We start from the raw sequence: 10,995 nt of genomic DNA on the forward strand, positions 1-10,995 counted from the left end.
ATGGATTTCCTTATATTGAACCATCCCTGCATCCCTGGAATGAAGCCTACTTGATCATGGTGGATGATCATTTTTGATTTGTTCTTTGATTCATTTTGCAAGAATTTTATTGAGTATTTTTGCATCGATATTCATAAGGGAATTTGGTCTGAAGTTTTCTTTCTTTGTTAGGTCTTTGTGTGGTTTAGGCATAAAAGTAATTGTGGCTTCATAGAAAGACTTGGGTAGAGTGCCTTCAGTTTCTATTTTGTGGAATATTTTGAGGAGTATTGGTATTAGGTCTTCTTTGAAGGTTTGATAAAACTCTGCACTAAACTTATCTGGTCCTAGGCTTTTTTTTTTTGGTAAGGATACTATTAATGACTGTTTCTATTTCATTAACAGATATGGGACTGCTTAGATCATTGATCTGATCTTGATTTAACTTTGGTACCTGGTATCTGTCTAGAAAATTGTCCATTTCATTCAGGTTTTCCAGTTTTGTTGACTATAGGCTTTTGTAGTAGGATCTCCTGATTTTTTTGGATTTCCTCAGTGTCTGTTGTTATGTCTCCCTTTTCATTTCTGATCTTGTTAATTAGGATACTGTCTCTGTGCCCTCTAGTTAGTCTGGCTAAGGGTTTATCTATTTTGTTCATTTTCTCAAATGATCAGCTCCTGGTTTGGTTGATTCTTTGTATAGTTCTTTTTGTTTCTATTTGGTTGATTTCAGCCTTGAGTTTGATTATTTCCTGCCTTTGACTCCTCTTGGGTGAATTTGCTTCTTTTTGTTCTAGCATTTTCAGGTGTGCTGTCAAATTGCTGGTGTATGCGCGCTCTAGTTTTTTTGTTTGTTTGTTTGTTTTTGTTTTTGGAAGCACTTAAAGTTGTGAATTTTCCTTTTAGAACTGCTTTCATTGTGTTCCATAAGTTTGGGTATGTTGTGGCTTAATTTTCATTAAACTCTAGAAAGTCTTTAATTTCATTATTTCTTCCTTGACCAAGTTATCATTGAGTAGAGTGTTGTTGAGATTCCAAGTTAATGTGGGCATTCTATTGTTTATGTTGTTATTGAAGAGCAGCCTTAGTCCATGATGAATCTGATAGGATGGAAGGAATTATTTCAATCTTCTTGTATCTGTTGAGGTCTAATCTGTGACTAATTATATGGTCAATTTTGGAGAAGGCACCATGAGTTGCTGAGAAGAAAGAATATCCTTTTGTTTTAGGATAAAAAGTTGTATAGATATCTGTTAAACTCATCTGCTTCATAACTTCTGTTGGTCTGAAGTTTTCTTTCTTTGTTAGGTTTTTTTGTGGTTTAGGTATAATAGTAATTGTTGCTTCATAGAACGAATTGGGTAGAGCACCTTCTGTTTCTATTTTGTGCACTAGTTTGAGGAGTATTGGTAGTAGGTCTTCTTTGAATGTCTGATGGAACTCTTCACTAAACCCATCTGGTCCTGGGCTTTTGTGGCTGAGAGACTATTAATGATTGCTTCAATTTCTTTATGGGTTATGGGACTGTTTATGTCATTTATCTGATCCTAATTTAACTTTGGTATTTGGTATCTCTCTAGAAAATTGTCTATTTTATCCTTATTTTCCAGTTTTGTTGAGTATAGGCTTTTGTAGTAGGATTGGATGATTTTTTGGATTTCCTGTTATGTCTCCCTTTTCATTTCTGATTTTGTTAATTTACATACTGTCTCTGTGCACTCTGCTTAATATGGCTAAGGGTTTATCTATCTTGTTGATTTTCTCAAAGAACCAGATCCTGGTTTGGTTGATTCTTTGTATAGTTCTTTCTGTTTCCACTTGGTTGATTTCAGCCCTGATTTTGATTATTTCCTGCCATCAACTCCTCTGTAGTGAATGTGCTTCTTTTTGTTCTAGAGCTTTCAGGTGTGTTGTCACATTTTGAGATCATCTTGGTAGAATTTACCTTTGTTGAGTATGAAATGTCCTTCCTCATCATTTTTGATAACTTTAGGTTAAAAGTCGATTTCTCTCACTATTAGAATGGCAACTCTAGCTTCTTTCTTGGGGTCATTTGCTTGGAGAATTGTTTTCCAGCCTTTTACTCTGAGGTAGGGTCTGTCTTTGTCACTGAGGTATTCCTGCGTGCAGCAAAATGATGGGTCTGTTTACGTATCCTGTCTTGTTAGTCTATGTCTTTTTATTGGGTAGTTGAATCCATTGATGTTAAGAGATATTAAAGAATAGTGATTGTTGCTCCCTGTTTTTTTTTTTTTGTTTGTTTTTGTTTTTGTTTGCTTCTTTTTGTTTTTGTTTTTTGGTTTTTCAAGACAGGGTTTCTCTATGTAGCCCTGGCTGTCCTGGAACTCACTCTGTAGACCAGGCCGGCCTCGACCTCAGAAATCTACCTGCTTCTGCCTCCTAAATTCTGGGATTAAAGGCATATGCCACCACTGCCCAGCAGTTGCTTCCTGTGTTTATTGATGTTATTTTTATGTTTGTGTGGTTATCTTCTTTTGTTTGTTGAAGGAAGATTACCTTCTTGCTTTTTCTAGATTGTAGTTTCCCTCCTTGTGTTGGTGTTTTCCATCTATTATCCTTTGTAGGGTTGGATTTGTGGAAGATGTGTAAATTTATTTTTGTCATGGATTATTGTGGTTTGTCCGTCTATGGTAATTGAATGATTTGCTAAGTATACTAGCCTGGGCTGACATTTGTGTTATCTAAGAATCTGTATGACATCTGCCCAGGATCTTCTGGCTTTTATATTTTCTGGTGAGAAGTCTGGTGTAATTCTCATAGTTCTGCCTTTATATGTTATTTGTCAGTTTTCCCTTACTGCTTTTAATAACTCTTTCTTTGTTTTGTGCACTGGGTGTTTTGATTATCATATGATGGTAGGAATTTCTTTTCTGGTCCAGTCCATTTGGAGTTCTGTAGGCTTCTTGTATTTTCACGGTCATCTTTTTTTTTTTTTTTTTTTTTTTTTTTTTTTTTTTTTTTTTTTTTTTTTTTTTTTTTTTAGGTCAGGAAAGTTTTATTGTATAATTTTGTTGAAAACATTAACTGGTCCTTTAAGTTGAGAATTTTCACTCTCTTCTATACCTGTTATCCTTAGGTTTGGTCTTCTCATTGGATTTCCTGGATATTTTGGGATAGGAGCTTTTTGCTTTTTGCATTTTCTTTGACTGTTGTGTCAATGTTTTCTATGGTATCATTTTTAACAATTTTTTTTTAATTAAATGGGGCAAGGTTGTGCATGGTTTTTTGTTTTGTTTTACTTGGCTTTGTTTTGTTTTTTGTTTTTTGAGACAGGTTTTCTCTGTATTGCCCTGACTGTCCTGGAACTCACTCTGTAGGCCAGGCTGGCCTTGAACTCAGAAATCTGCCTGTCTCTGCCTCCCAAGTGCTGGGTCTATTGTATATTCTGCACCTGAAAATTTTCTCTTCTATCTCTTGTATTCTATTGGTGATGCTTTCGTCTGTGACTCCTGATCTCTTTCCTAGGATTTCTATTTCCAGGGATGTCTCCCTTGGTGATTCCTTTATTGTTTCTAGTTCCATTTTTAGATCCTGGATAGACTTGTTTATTTCCTTTGCCTGTTTAGTTGTGTTTTCCTGTAATTCTTTAATGGACTTTTGTGTTTCCTCTTTAATGCTTTCTACCTGTTTACCTGTGTTCTCCTATATTTCTTTAAGGGAGTTTTTGGTGTCCTTCTTAAAGTTCTCTATCATCATGAGATGTGATTTTAAATCAGAGTCTTGCTCTTCTTGTGTGTTGGAGTATCTAGGCCTTGCTCTGTTGGGAGATGTGTTTTCTGATGATGGCAAGTAACCTCGGTTTGTTTTGCTTATGTTCTTTCCCTTGCCTCTTGCCATCTGGTTATCTCTGGTGTTAGCTGGTCCTGAATTCTCTGACTGTGGCTTGTCTCTCCTACAAGCCTGTGTCTCAGTAGTTCTGGAAAACAAGCTCTCTACCAGCGGTATTTGGGTATGAAGTGCTGTGGCACAGGATCAGCTCTGGGCGCAGATCGAAACCGGAATGGTAAGGACAATTTTTTAAAGACTCTAACTATAACTTTTAAAACATGCTTATTTATGAGTATTATGTACATATGTGTATATGTATGTATGCATATATGTGTGAATATATCTCCAATTGGATACACACACCTTTTAATGAGGCAGAGGCCAGAGGAGGGCCCCATGTGTCTTCTTCTGTCACTCTGCCTAGTCCTTTGAAGGAAGGTCCCTCACTGAACCTGGGTCTGGAAGTGAGCAAGTCCCAGAAATATTCTATATTAACCCTCCAATAGTATAATCTGGCATCAGAGGCACATATGAACCCCATGACTTGTTGTATAGGTACTGAGATTCAAACTCAGGTGATCATGACTGTGCAGCAAGTGCTCCTAAATGCTGATCCCCAAATATCATATTAAAAATTATGTGTACCATCTATCTATCTATCTATCTATCTACTTATCTATCTACCTATTTATCTATCTACCATCTACTGTTTATTTGTCTATCAACTATCTGTTATCAATTAATTATCTCTATTTCTGTGTTCTATCATCTATATATGTATTCATCCACTCATCATCATCTATCTATTTATGTAAGCATGGAACTATATATCTATCTTGTATTTCAATTTCTCTGTCTATCATCTATGTATTTATCCATCCATCCATCTGTCATCTATCCCTCTCTCGCCCTCCTCTTATCTAGCATCATAATTGTGTGTGTATGCATGTTTGTTTGTATATAAGTGCACAAATGCATACCTGGTTTCTGAAGAAGCCAAAAGAGAAGTTCAAATCCCATGAAGCTGGTATTACAGGCAGTCACTAGCTGTGTGACATAGGAGGTAGACTATGTTCAGGTGCCCTGTACTACCAGAAGTCCCTCAAGCCACTGAGCCACCTCTCTAGCACCAACTATAATTTTGATGGAATACATTGTTGAAGTGGATCATCACCCCAAAAAGAACAGCTCAGTGAATCTCCAGAAAGAGCACAGGCTTATCATCCAGGTGCAGATCGGTTGTCAGCAAGACTGGTTCCTGTCTTACCCACTTGTAGTCACTACATTTCCTCCATTCCAAAAAGTGCAGCAGATGTCCCTGTGTTTAGAAGTGCCTTCAATGCAGCAGATGTAAACAAAACCTGCTTCCATATGAACATGTAGTCAGTGAATTTCTTTCATATCATTGATCTAAGCTGTTGCTTGCTAGTACATTTGTTGCATAAATTGCTATGGAGTGACCCATCTTAAACCATAAATACATCTAAATCCAACATGTGTGTAGCTTTGTTTTCTATAGAATTATTCCCTAAAGAACATGGGTGTCAACCATTCCACAGCATCTAATTTCTATTAGCTACATGGAAATCTAAACTTAGCTAAAGATCACAAGAGGATGAGGGTGGATTATTTGTAAGTCAAGGGCTTTCAGCACTAGAAGATTTTGATATTTCCAGGACCAATTCCCTGGAGATGCCCAGAGATGGTTGTATTGCCAGGTTGTTCTAATGATCTGTACTGTAGACATGATTGACAGAACATCCACCAGGGATCTCACATTTCCCCTTTCAAGTAACCCAGTGGATGTGTCAGGTTCATTTTGTGTACATGTTGCCAGAGGTATTAATTAGGTTGAAGATGGGTCGGAGGAAGGATCTTCTTAGATGAGATGCCAGGAACACCTGGCCAGATGGAAGGGCATATGCACTGATGTGTGTGTGTGTGTGTGTGTGTGTGTGTGTGTGTGTTTGTGCATTGATATACGGCCTTAGGTAGCCCAGACTTGCTCCCCTACTCTACAATACTGGTGAAATATTGATTAGGACATCCTATCAAACAATAGAGACCCAGTGGTGAAAAAAGCCTTCAACTCTTAGGTCCTCAGAAAGGGGAGGGTGGCCAGAGAAAGAGGTGGCTCTTAACCAACTGTATTGTGCTGGATAATCACAACAACATAAGATTTGCTTTTGCTAGCAAAAGAGATTAGCCTACAGTGTTCTCAGACAAAGGGTAAGAGAGGCAGGTCAGGAGGTGAGGTGAGTAGATAGGTAGGTGTGTAGGGATAATCAGTTATAAACACTATGCATCATCTAGGCAGCTGATCCTAGCAAAGTATTTACCAGTCTTTACAAGTGGAATTCCTTATCTCACTACCACTTGTTCATTAATAATCAATGAGTATCCATGGCCCTACTTCCCATTGAAAAAGCTGATATAGTGGCAATAATCCCAACTTCCTGCTATCCCTTTGTCAAAGTAAAAGATCAACTACCTGGATCAATGATGTATATTCATTTTTGTTTTTAAAATTTGGTTTTGAGGCAACATCACCCTACTCTTCCCAGGTTAAATTCTATTTGTTTCAATTTCTTGTGTGCTGTGATGACAGATGTATGGAGCATCTGGCTATAATAATTCACCTAACTTAGTATCTTATGTCCTTGAATAACAGATGTGTGGTACTTCTGGCAACAATGTTTAAACATGTGCATATACTGACAAAGGAGAGGAGGGTTAATTCCAATATTTCTCCATCCTTTAAATGCCAGAGATATGTAGGATTGTGGTGAGTTTCAAGTGTTTCTGAAATTGCTTTCCTCTTCTGACAACAACTAGGATGCATGGCTCCTAAGGGTGTGACAATTGGTGTTTATTAACTGACACCTGCCTTGATCCACACATTCACTCATTCTCCAACTTACTGATAAGTTCTTTGTCTCCTGAGTCCTGGAGAACATTCAAAGTCTGCCATCTCAGACACATGTAAGGTCACTATGTCAATGGAACCTGGGCATGATAGATACATACAAGCAGATAGAAAGGGGCAGTTAATTAAATAAGCAGTGTGCTACTTTAGAAAGTGGAGGGAGTTGGGGACAGGGTATCTTTTGTCTGTGAACAGAGAATCTGAGACATACAGGTGGTGTTACCAGAGAGAGGCAATGATGCCCTAAGATCCTGATGAGTAGCAGGGTCAGGAAGCAACATGGGGCTCCTCTCAATGATGAACACTTGAGGAGTGGAGCTGCAGGAGGACTGCTAGGATCATGTCAGGTAGGACTGTATGGACTATGGTGGAGAGGTTCATCTTAGTTTGAGCAACATGGGTACACTGTGGAGCTTGGGGTCCTTAGGGGTCATGGAGGCTTGAATATGCTTGGAACAGAGAGTGGCATTATTAGGATGTATGACCTTGTTCGGGAAGGTATGGATTCATTGGAGTAAGTGTGTCACCATGGGCATGGGTGTAATGACCCTCTTCTAGCTGCTTAGAAGATAGCCTTCTCCTGGCAGACTCTGAATCAAGATGTATAATTTTGGCTCCTTCTCCAGTACCATGTCTACCTGGATGCTGCTATGCTTCCTGCCATGATAACAATGGACCGAAGCACATCTCCCTTTAATTCTCCTCACCGGTAGTTTTAGAAGCAGATGTATCAGAGAATGACAGTTGAGTATCTGAAACTAAATCAAGTAACTCTGATTGCACCTGCTGTGCCAGATGTAATAGTGTGCTCACTTGAGAAAATTAACACATCTCCTGGCACCTGGTATGCAGCTATTCATCTAGAAAATGCCTTCTTCTCAGGACCTCTACATGAGGACCACCAGAAGCAATTTGTTTTCAGTTGTCAAGTCCAGCAGTATGCCTTTACAGTTTTGCCTCAAGGACATATTAACTCTCCTGCTATGTGCCATAACTTAATTAGAAGGGATCTTGATCATCTCAGCTATTGAACCACCTCTCCAGCCCCAACTGTATATTTCGAGGGAAAACATTGTTGAAGTGGGTCATCACACAATAAAGGCACACCTCAATGTACCTTCAGAATGAGCACATGTTTATCATCCAGGTGCAGATCGGTTATCATCAAGACTGGTTCCTGTCTTATATCCTTGTAGTCACTACCTTCCCACCATTTGGACAAGTGCAATGACTGTACCTGTTGAATGTCATTGAATGTCAGCAGATGTAGACAAAACCTGCTTCCCTGTTAACATTTAGTCAGAACATTTCATTCATATTACTGATCTCATCTGAGAATTTTTAGCTCGCAGTCACATAAGATTTAATTGTATGACTACATTTGAAACCATAAATGCATCTAAACCAAACATGTATGCATATATATATATGCATATACATATATATATGTATATATATAGTTTTGTTTTTCATAGAATTATTCCCTAAAGAATATGGGTGCTAAGAATTTCCATAGCACCTAATTTCTATTAGCTGCATGGAAATCTAGAGTGAGCTAAAGGTCATAAGAAGATGAGGGTGGATTATTTGCAAACATGCACCATTCTATTCAAGGGCTTTCAGCACTGTAAGGATTGCATATTCCTGGGACCAATTCCCTGTTGATGCCCCGAGATGGTTGTACTGCCAGGTAATTTCCTAACAATATGTTCTGTAGACATAATTGAGAGTCAGGACTGGCACCAGGGATCATCCATTTCCCATCCCAAATAACCCAGTGGATGTGTCAGGTTCATTTTGTGTACATGTTGTCAGAGGTATTGATCAGATTGAGAAGGGTCACAGGAAGGATGGTTTCTAGGATAGATGCTGGGAACTGCTGTCAATATTGAATGGCATGGGCATGAATTCATATGTGTATCTATTGCACTCATATCTATCTATATTTATATCTATACCTATATCTATCTATGTATCTGTCAAAGTACACATATTTCAGATAGGGTCACATGTAGCCCAAGCTGGCCTTCGACTAGATGTGTAGCCATGATATCTGATTTTCTGTCCTCTACATTCACAGTGCCAGGATCATATGGATGTGTTGCTCCCTTACTTTACACTACAGGTGCACTGATTACTACATCCTATCCATCAAAAAAGACCCAGTGGTAAAATAAGCCACAACTCTTAGGTCCTCAGATGGGTAAGGGTGGATAGGGCAGGTGGTGGCTATTTACCAATTTGATCCTAAGTGGTTTAGCAGTTCAACAACAACTTTTGTGTTGTTTAATTACAACTCTTGTACCTTTATGCTTGACAGCTTCAAGAAAAAAATATGGAAGTATGTTCACAGTACGCTTTGGACCAAGGCCTGTCATCATACAGTGTGGGACAGACACCATAAGGGAGGCTCTGGTAGACCATGGTGAGGCATTCTGTGGCTGGGGAACAATTGCTGTGCTTTTCCCAATTATGCAGGACTATAGTGAGATATGAGATAAGTGTGTAGTGGAGGAAGTGGGCCAGAAATGTGAGCTTTCAAGTTGAGGCCCAAGCTCTGGGGAACATTCAGGATTATCTGAACTTACAATGTAACCTACTCATCTATGCTCCTCATTCCCTCTTAGGTGTGTTCTTTGCCAATTGAGAATGCTGGAAGATCCTTCAGTGATTCTTTCTGGCCACCATGACAGACTTTGGGATGGGAAAGCAGAGTGTGGAAGAGAAGAAAAAGGAAAAGGCCCAATGCTTAGTGGAGGAAGTGAAGTAATACCATGGTGAGTCCCATAGAATGGACATAAGGGAAGACATGAGTACCTAGCCAAAGACAGAGAGACACACACACTCAATGTTAGAATAATGCACACACACACACACACACACACATGCATAAAAACACACACAAGCACACAAACTCATACAGACACCAATACAGAATGGGGAGGATGATATATAGACAAAGGTGGAGAGGGTGAGAAAAATTCCATGACAAGGAAAGCTATATGAGATCTATTATGTCAAAATAGACTCAAATATGTCCTGACCATGGAGGTAACTTCTATCCAGGAACATCAATTTTGAATTAATTTTATTTGTCAAGGAGGCATGATTGCTACACACTTGTCATCTTAAAACACAGAAAGCTGTGATTGTGCTGAAGAGCATCAGGGAGCACTGAAGCAGATGGGAACTATAGTTTGATATAACTCTGAGGCACTATTGGGTCCTTCATGATTCATTATAACGAGGGCATCTCAGTGACATGGACCTTAACAAGAGGAAACTTAACAATCTCATGGATCGACAACTATCCAACTACTTAGCCTTTCCATTATGGGACAATCATTGCTGTACTACTTGTACATAGCCTATTAGCCAGTCTAATAAATCCCATAGGAGATAAATGATAGACAGATAGACAAATAGATAGATACATGCATACATGATAGATATTTAAATAGATGGTACATATATATGTACATACAAATATACATAAATATACAATGAAAAGATACATAGCTAATAGATACATATAAACATATACACATAGATGAGGGAAAGATAAGAGAAGAGGCAGATGTACCGACAGTCTGATTGATTGTTTGATTCTGTCAATTTTGTTCCTTTAGAGAACCCTTACTAATGCAAGCATTGGTGTGATTCTTGGGAGATTTAAAGGGAAACATGCAGGAATCTGAGTTCAGAAACATGCAGCTCAAGGGCCATGGGCTGAGGAGGCTTCTGTCTAGACAGAAGATGGAAGAAGAGAATACTAATAAAGAGAATGAAAAAAACCATGAAGGTGTGTGACTGTGGCCTATAGAATACAGAAACCTAGAAAATATTATGTGAATTAAGGCACGAGACACCAAACATCACACATTATGTGATTCTGTTTACCTGAACCATACATACTAGGCACGTCTATAGGCATAGAATTCAGACCGTATACAGAGTCCATTAGCACAGATCACAGGGCATGGAGAGCTAATAAGTAAGGACTTGGCCTGTTGGAAGGAAGAGGGAAGTGAATCAACATGAGATGTGGACTCCAGAAGTGTCGTTTCACACATCAAGAGAGACAGTTGATTAATTTCTCCAGTTCCACTCACAGAAAAAAAGAACACACCTTGGGCCTTTGGAGAATAAGAGGAAGGATTTGAGCAGTGACCTACGGGCTGGTTTCCAGCAGCTCTCAGAGGCTCAAAGATAGAGCCATCTCAACAGAAGGAGGGAAACCTGGCTGCCTCAGCCCAATCAGCGGGCTAAGAAGCAGATCTGGTATGTTGGAGGTATTCTTC

At 38.9% G+C, this 10,995-nt stretch overlaps 1 protein-coding gene and 1 long non-coding RNA gene across 2 annotated transcripts in view; both read left to right on the forward strand.

Annotated features, from left to right (window-relative positions):
• LOC116101862 (cytochrome P450 2B1) overlaps positions 1 to 10,995 on the forward strand; it is a 116,546-nt gene that overhangs the window by 43,585 nt on the left and 61,966 nt on the right. The window lies entirely within an intron of this gene.
• LOC116101865 lies at positions 9,020 to 10,433 on the forward strand. Its single transcript, XR_004122944.1, has 3 exons — positions 9,020 to 9,119; positions 9,322 to 9,471; positions 10,324 to 10,433. It is a non-coding gene; the product is annotated as an uncharacterized LOC116101865 (long non-coding RNA).

The sequence above is a fragment of the Mastomys coucha genome, unplaced genomic scaffold (genome assembly GCF_008632895.1).
Source record: "Mastomys coucha isolate ucsf_1 unplaced genomic scaffold, UCSF_Mcou_1 pScaffold21, whole genome shotgun sequence".
Lineage (NCBI taxonomy): Eukaryota > Metazoa > Chordata > Mammalia > Rodentia > Muridae > Mastomys > Mastomys coucha.